This window comes from Epinephelus lanceolatus, chromosome 11 (genome assembly GCF_041903045.1).
Source record: "Epinephelus lanceolatus isolate andai-2023 chromosome 11, ASM4190304v1, whole genome shotgun sequence".
NCBI lineage: Eukaryota > Metazoa > Chordata > Actinopteri > Perciformes > Serranidae > Epinephelus > Epinephelus lanceolatus.
This window is the reverse complement of record NC_135744.1, coordinates 11,075,500-11,084,929: the sequence shown is the minus strand read 5'-3', so window position 1 is coordinate 11,084,929 and position 9,430 is coordinate 11,075,500.

Genomic DNA, 9,430 nt, shown 5'->3' with positions numbered 1-9,430 from the left:
GGGGGGGGGGGTCTGTGTTGAATGTGGGCTGGGAGGGTGGGTGGGTCGGGTTTTGTATTTTATTTTGTATTTTATTTTGTACCCCCTGATCCTTTCCTGCTTGTGTTCTGTAATGTACAGCACTTTGTGATACATTTTATGTATGAAAAGTGCTCTATAAATAAAGTGATTGATTGATTGATTGATTGATCATATTACAGCGATATAGTAGTATAACAGCCCTTTAAAAACTGTGACTTCACAGTAAAAAGTCACAGCACATTACTTTAGCAGCATGATATTATAGAAATACAGTAAAAACAGTAAAGTAATGCAACACAGTAGCCTGTAATAAACTGTAGGCCTACATCTATACATAAAATAATACTGTTAAATACTGTAAAGTAAAAGCACACTATAAAGAATGTTAAATTCAGGTAAATGCAAAAACAAAACAAACAAACAAAATCATTTGAAACATGAAGCCTATTTTGCAGTCTTTCACATACTGTATACATCTCTTTAGTTGATTCATGGTATTCAGCGTTCAACTACACTTATGACTGGATACTATATGAATCACTAGTCAACATATAGACAGCCTATCAAAATGTACAAAATTATTTAAATTAATGGTATTGAAAGATGTAATAATGTTGTTTATGATTAAAAGCAAATCAATCACTTGGTCTTTTCTCCATTTACTCCTACAGCTGCTGTTATATATCAATATGCCATATGAACTTTATGATCAGCCAGTGTGGTTGATACAGTCTGACTTTTGCTGCCCCCAAGTGGCCAAAGAATTAATTCCTGCAGGTTTTTACTCTGCTGAGTCTACAACCTTTTGGCAAACTCAAAGGCATGAGATGGTTGCAAAATATCTGACAAAAGAGCAGCCTTATGATTCCAATAGAGCCTTTCATTTGTCAGCCATGAGGTTCACTGTGTGAAAAGTGACACAGCTACCACATTTCACCAAGACTTATTTTTATTGTCCCACTCAGCAGTAACACAAGAACAGCTGTTGTGACTGGCTATCAAAGGTCACATAGTCAGCTATCCACTGGCTTACGTGGGAGATTGATGGATGCTTTTGCTGCCCCCGTGTGGCCAAAGAATAAATTCTTGCAGGTTTTTAAATTTGCTTACATCCTTATACTGTAAGGACTGAATTGACATGGTTGTATAGGTATAGGTGTATAGGTTGTCTGTCAGAGGGCAGCCTTGTTATTCCAATAGAGCCTTTCATTCATCAGCCATGAGGTTCACTGTGTGGAAACATCCAAAACTGTTTGTAGAATATGTTAAGCCCTTTAGCCTACTTTATTTCAGTCATGAGACAATAACAGATATGTCTGTTTTTTAATAAGCATTCTGCAATTGACTGCAGCACTAGAAACAGACTCAATCTAGTCTCTTCTCAGATGTCTGGAGCAATCACCAGAGGGTGACATAATGTTGTAGTTTATGCTGTTACAGCTCACATTCATATTTAAACCACTAGCCTACTTAGTGAAAACCAAATGAAGGTTTGTGAACATAACATGGACCCACGTACATTACTTATAAACACTACTGTGTGCTACATTAGTTGTTACAAGTCTAATAAAGGTCAAATATTTTTTAACTACATGCTCTATCAAATGCCCTATTATGGTAAAGATAATGAAGCTAAGCTGGCTAATTAGAATTGACTATTTTGTACAAAAAAAAACACTTTATCATTCAATGTTCTTAAATGATACAGTTTATCTTATCCAATATATATAAATAATAATAAATATATGTCTCAAATAACTTTAAGCTGTCATCAAGTCAAAGTCTCTGTTCAGGTAGTATAGGCTATAATATAATATAGGCCTAATATATATACTATAACATAACATAACATAACATGGTAGTGTTGCTGTTGCAGTAATGACAATTCTTTAAATGTGTCTTTTTATAGTAGTATGTGGGGAAAAGCGCCTTGACACAACATTTTGAAAGAAAAGTGATATCAAAATGATTAGGCTATAACAATAGGCCTACACAGTACGACACACGTGGTTTATCCCAGAAAGTATTGCCTAATAGGACATTTTAACTGTTACCGCAACTGTCAGATAAGTGACGCATTTTAATTAAAATGTGCTCAGCTCACGACATGAGACAGTTAGCGCGTGATTATCCGAAATATGGCTTAATTACCTTATATTTGACCATGATGGCAGAACTAACGTTACAGCTAACAGTTGTCAGCTAGCTGGATATGTCCACAAGATGGCGCCCTTGGATTTCCATTAAGCTGCCACCTAATCAAATGGGCTGACAGACCAATAAATTGTATTTGTCGGGAAAGAAATAACGCAGCCACTACACTAAAATAAAGTAAATGTAACGATATGCAATAAGTAGCCTATGTTAAAAAATATTTTAATATTAGGAAAATAATAATTTGTGAAATTATTGCGAAATGAAAGTGGATAAAGCAAATACTGAATAAATACAAATAAACATTAAATACAAACATTGATGACGTAACGACGTTGGGATTCCATGGTTGCTATGTGCAGCAAATAAATATTAGACGGAGAGATCAAGTTCGTCATTTCACCCCTGCACTCAAAGAGAGAAGCCACGAAAAACACAACCAGCTAGCAAGAAGATTCTTCGACGCGGACAAAGTCAAACGGACCAGCAACTGACTTCACTTCAGTTATCCACCTTCAGCATGACAAAGGTAAGAAGATTTACCGTTTAAAGTCATTTTGAAACCTGAAAAAGTTTTATAAATTAGATGTGTTCGTCAACGTGAATTAGCTTGTTTCCGAACCTTCATGCTAGCATTTCAGAGTCTACCGTTAATTTACGTTTCAGGAATTCAGTGTACAAGTTATCACACCGATGTTTAATCTTAAATAACTATAAATGCATTGAAAAGCTAAAAGTAAGTAATTAATTGAAGTCTTTTGAAAGGTTTTTATTCAAAGCCTTCACTCCCTGCACTTCCATGGTGGAATGATATTTTTAGTGTAATGTTAAGGAAGATAGTGAATGACTGTAGTTTGATTAGGACAAAATAACCGGAAAAATAACAAGCAAATTGACTGTTTATTTCTTTCCAACATGGTTTGGGTATAATATAACACTGCGGGCTGCACAATCGTGCATTTAAGGTTAGCATATCATAAATTGGCACCTTCAGAACTGTTATGGGCAGCAGGAAATAGCTAATGAATTTAACATTAACCGTCATTTTTTCTTTAGCTCGATTAATAATAAAGTAAAGCAAAAAAAAAAACATGCCTAGTTATGAAACTGTCAATAATGAAAATTACACGATTCTTTTTTTCAAGGTGCCGCTCACATTTATGTTTAATTTGACGATTTATTCTGTAACATTAGATGTTGGATTGTCCGATTTTCATATTGTCATGTTGAGTGGTATTACGTAACTTATATTTCAGTTAAGACACTGGTCCAGTTGAAGCCATCTGTTCATCTGTTCATCAATGTAGCCTATGTTAAAGATATTTTAATATTAGGGACAGAATAATTTGTTTAATTATTGCGAAATTAAAGTGAAAAAAGCAAATACTAATTGAATACAAACAAACTTTAAATACAAACATTGATGACGAAACAACGTTGGGATTTCATGGTTGCCATGTGCGGCATATAGATATTAGACGGAGAAATCAAGATAGTCATTTCACTCCTGTACTCAGAGAGAGAAGCCTCGAGAAACACAACGCAGCTAGCTAGAAAACTCTTCGAAGCCCACACACTCAATCGCTCGATTAATAATAAAGTAAAGCAAAAAACATGCATAGTTATGAAATTGTCGATAATGAAAATGACACAATTCTTTTTTCAAGGTGCCGCTCACATTTATGTTTAATTTGACGATTTATTCTGTAACATTAGATGTTGGATTGTCCGATTTTCATACTGTCATGTTGAGTGGTATTACATAACTTATGATATTTCAGTTAAGACTGGTCCAGCTGAAGCCATCTGTTCATTGGAAACTGACGTGTGAAGTGTTTGCTTTGATGGTTTTACAATAAACAAAAGTATTCTTAAACTCAGTTTGGTACAGTTGCATTACTGTGTGGCTATCATGTGACGTTAACTTTTGCAATAAGTTATATTTGAACCCTTAGAAATCAAATAAAAGCATGGTTTTCTTATATGTAAACATCTTTATAAATTAATACCTTTATTTGAAGCTAACAATTTGACTGGATTGGATTTTTAAATGTCATAATGTAACAAAGGTTAAAGAATTACTTTTTCATTCAAATGTAATCAGATACTGTTAACTGTCAGCATTTTTTAAAAATCCCAAAACTGTTAAGGAAAAAAAAAAGTTTTTCAATTAAGTGTTTAAAGTGCAATGAGATATATTTTTCAACAACAAGCAACAGTTTTAGAAAAGAGCTATCAGCAAGCAACATAGGCTGGAAAAAAGAGCTTGGTGTTTACTTGGTTGTGGTTACAAAAAATGAAAGGAACCATTTTTACCCCTAAAATGCTGCCACGTGTACTAAACTGAATTTCTTTTAACAATTCTGTGCAATGTAAGTGAGTCTAACTGAAAAATGGACTAGATAAGCAGAGAGAAAGTAGATACAGCACATAATTACTTCTTTAATTTTATGAACATTATAAAGTCAGTTCATTTAAAACTGCTCTAGCCCAACTGGATTAGTTTGATTTATCTCACGTCACTGCATAATTCTGAAAGGGTTTTAATTGAAAAAAGATTGAACTAATTGCTTGCTTTTTTCCATCTCTCCATCTCACTAACTGGAAAACAAGAAGAGGAAGAGGGAGGAGGACAGCAGCCCGGCCTCCAGTCCCCAGCCATCCACCTCTTGCTCCCAGGTAGGTTGGGAGACATTTGTGAATCGATACCAAATCGACGGCATCATGATGCATCTAACAATCAATCCCTCCCCCAACTCCTACTCACAGGTGCAGCCAGAGAGAAGCTCCTCCCCCCAGCCGTCCACCTCTGGCACACAGGTATGCTGGAAGACATTTGTGATTGATAATCATCCTCGTCCGCATCATAAAGCATTTAACAATCGACTTTTTTTCCCCCACTCCTATTCACAGGCGCAGCCAGAGAGGAGCCTCACTCCTCAGCCGTCCACCTCCGGCCATCAGGTGAACGCTGCTCTGCGAGAGAGAAGCTCCTCCCCCGAGCCGTCCACCTCTGGCACACAGGTATGCTGGAAGACATTTGTGATTGATACCGAATCATCCTCATCTGCATTGTGATGCATCTAACAGTTGTTTTTTTCCCCCACTCCTACTCACAGGTGCAGCCAGAGAGGAGCTCCACCCCCCAGCCATCCACCTCAGGCCCACAGGGTGGAGAGCAGGAGGCTCCCCAGACGGGTGTAAGTATTCCACCCTAAACAGTCTGCTGTAAATGTGTACGCACAGAGAAATGCCTTCTGTGGACGTTGGCTACAGTAATTCTTGAAAATAGTCATCACTTACTGAAGAATCCCAGTAGGCATCTGTAGAGCACATACTTTAGAAATAAGAAAGATCATGTGGATGGATTTTTTAATTTCACTGACATGTGAATAGTCTTAGTGCTTCTGTTCATGGAGTGACCTTCATGACCTACCTCAACCCAAATGACTTGCCATTCCTCGCACTGAACTAGTTTAACCTATTTCTTTCTTCTCCTCTCTGCCCATCTCGCTTACAGCCTGGAGCCAGGAGGCGGAGACAGAGGCAACCTGGAGGGAGGAGGGAGCAGGAGGGACCCAGCGGACTCCCTGGACCTAGCAGACCCCGTGTCCACCGCTTTTCTGTGCAAGTAACCCTTTCCCCTCTTGGCAGGCCCACTGTGGAGATGCCCGCTTATGTTCCCCTTGCTATCCAGGCGGAAGTGATGGCAGAGGTGTGGGGATGGTGGATCAACTCTCTATTCAATGTGGAGATGTAAGTACTCCTCACACTCTGCTCAGTTGCACTATCAGGTATAGTATACTTTGTGGCAATACCACCGCCACACACATTTCTAAATCTTTCTCTTCAGCTCTTTCTTAAAAAAAAACAAAAAAAAAACAAAAAACACACACACAAAAATAAACAACAACCAAAAAAACAACCAAAAAGAACAACAAAAAAATATTAAGTTTAAGATATTGATAAATAATGATATGTTTAGAAAATAGATAAATGTTGAGTTTAGGTTATGGATAAGTTATGTTAAGTTTAAGATATTAATAAGTATTGATACATTTAGGATATAGATAGGTGTTAAGTTAAGTTGTAAATGAGTAATGGTAAGTTTTAGATATTGATAAGCATTGATAAATTTAGATAATACATAGGTTTCAGTAAGTTTCGGATATTGATAAGCATTGATACATTTATGGTATAGTTAAGTTTAGGTTGTAAGGAAGTAATGGTAAGTTTCAGATATTAAAAGGTACTGATAAATGTAGGTAAATAAGTGTTAAGCTTATGTTTAAAAAAAAAAGTAATGGTAAGTCTCAGATATTGATAAGTATTGATAAGTTTAAGAGATAGATAGGTGTCAAGTTTATGTTTTAGATAAGAGATGGTAAGTTTCATATATTCCTAAGTATTGATACATTCATGATATAGGTAAGTTTAGGTTGTAAGTAAGTAATGGTAAGCTTCAGATACTAATAGGTACTGATAAATTTAGGTAATAAGTGTTAAGCTTATGTTTAAAATAAGTAATGGTAAGTTTCAGATATTGGTAAGCACTGAAAAATTTAAGAGATAGGTGTCAAGTTTATGTTTTAAATAAGAAATGGTAAGTTTCAGATATTAATAGGTACTGATGAATTTAGGTAATGAATATTTAGAGAGTGTAAAAGACGGAAAGGCTTCAGGAGGGTCTCAAAGAAATGTTCCATTTTTTCCATTTTTAAAGCTATGATTAGGTTATTATAATAACTCAAAAACAGGACACACTCTTCCAAAATAATTTATAATGTCTATTTTTAAAACTATTTCTCAATTTATAAAGTGAAAATAAGTTGGAAGCAATTTTAGGAGTTTATAGAGCAGTTTCACATTATTGTTGTTGTTGGTTTCTTATATTTGGATGGAACATTTCTAAAGGGTTAGGGTTAGGGTGGGTGAGACCCTCCTGAAGCTATTTACTTTTTTTACTCTTTTTGCTGTTATGTTTAGGTTAAGTAATGGAAAGTTTCAGATATTAATAATGATAAATTTTGGAGATAGATGTCAAGTTTATGTTTTAAATGAGAAATGGTAAGTTTCAGATATTGATAAGCATTGATAAATTTAGGAGATAGATAGATGTCAAGTTTATGTTTTAGATAAGAGATGGTAAGTTTCAGATATTGATAAGTATTGATACATTCATGATATAGGTAAGTTTAGGTTGTAAGTAAGTAATGGTAAGTTTCAGATATTAATAGGTACTGATAAATTTAGGTAATAAGTGTTAAGCTTATGTTTAAAATAAGTAATGGTAAGTTTCAGATATTGGTAAGCACTGAAAAATTTAGGAGATAGGTGTCAAGTTTATGTTTTAAATAAGAAATGGTAAGTTTCAGATATTAATAGGTACTGATGAATTTAGGTAATGAATATTTAGAGAGTGTAAAAGACGGAAAGGCTTCAGGAGGGTCTCAAAGAAATGTTCCATTTTTTCCATTTTTAAAGCTATGATTAGGTTATTATAATAACTCAAAAACAGGACGCACTCTTCCAAAATAATTTATAATGTCTATTTTTAAAACTATTTCTCAATTTATAAAGTGAAAATAAGTTGGAAGCAATTTTAGGAGTTTATAGAGCAGTTTCACATTATTGTTGTTGTTGGTTTCTTATATTTGGATGGAACATTTCTAAAGGGTTAGGGTTAGGGTGGGCGAGACCCTCCTGAAGCCATTTCCTTCTTTTACTCTTTCTACTGTTATGTTTGGCACGTTTAAGTAATGGCACGTTTCAGATATTGATAATGATAAATTTAAGAGATAGGTGTCAAGTTTATGTTTTAAATAAGAAATGGTAAGTTTCAGATATTGATAAGTATTGATACATTCATGATATAGGTAAGTTTAGGTTGTAAGTAAGTAATGGTAAGTTTCAGATATTAATAGGTACTGATAAATTTAGGTAATAAGTGTTAAGCTTATGTTTAAAATAAGTAATGGTAAGTTTCAGATATTGGTAAGCACTGAAAAATTTAGGAGATAGGAGTCAAGTTTATGTTTTAAATAAGAAATGGTAAGTTTCAGATATTAATAGGTACTGATGAATTTAGGTAATGAATATTTAGAGAGTGTAAAAGACGGAAAGGCTTCAGGAGGGTCTCAAAGAAATGTTCCATTTTTTCCATTTTTAAAGCTATGATTAGGTTATTATAATAACTCAAAAACAGGACATACTCTTCTAAATAATTTAGAATGTCTATTTTTAAAACTATTTCTCAATTTATGAAGTGAAAATAAGTTGGAAGCAATTTTAGGAGTTTATAGAGCAGTTTCACATTATTGTTGTTGTTGGTTTCTTATATTTGGATGGAACATTTCTAAAGGGTTAGGGTTAGGGTGGACGAGACCCTCCTGAAGCCATTTCCTTCTTTTACTCTTTTTACTGTTATGTTTAGGTTAAGTAATGGAAAGTTTCAGATATTAATAATGATAAATTTTGGAGATAGATAGATGTCAAATTTATGTTTTAAATGAGAAATGGTAAGTTTCAGATATTGATAAGCATTGATAAATTTAGGAGATAGATAGATGTCAAGTTTATGTTTTAGATAAGAGATGGTAAGTTTCAGATATTGATAAGTATTGATACATTCATGATATAGGTAAGTTTAGGTTGTAAGTAAGTAATGGTAAGTTTCAGATATTAATAGGTACTGATAAATTTAGGTAATAAGTGTTAAGCTTATGTTTAAAGTAAGTAATGGTAAGTTTCAGATATTGGTAAGCACTGATAAATTTAAGAGATAGGTGTCAAGTTTATGTTTTATATAAGAAATAGTAAGTTTCAGATATTAATAGGTACTGATGAATTTAGGTAATGAATATGTAGAGAGTGTAAAAGACGGAAAGGCTTCAGGAGGGTCTCAAAGAAATGTTCCATTTTTTCCATTTTTAAAGCTATGATTAGGTTATTATAATAACTCAAAAACAGGACACACTCTTCTAAATAATTTATAATTTCTATTTTTAAAACTATTTCTCAATTTATGAAGTGAAAATAAGTTGGAAGCAATTTTAGGAGTTTATAGAGCAGTTTCACATTATTGTTGTTGTTGGTTTCTTTTATTTGGATGGAACATTTCTAAAGGGTTAGGGTTAGGGTGGGTGAGACCCTCCTGAAGCCATTTCCTTCTTTTACTCTTTTTACTGTTATGTTTAGGTTAAGTAATGGTAAGTTTCAGATATTAATAATGATAAATTTTGGAGATAGATAGATG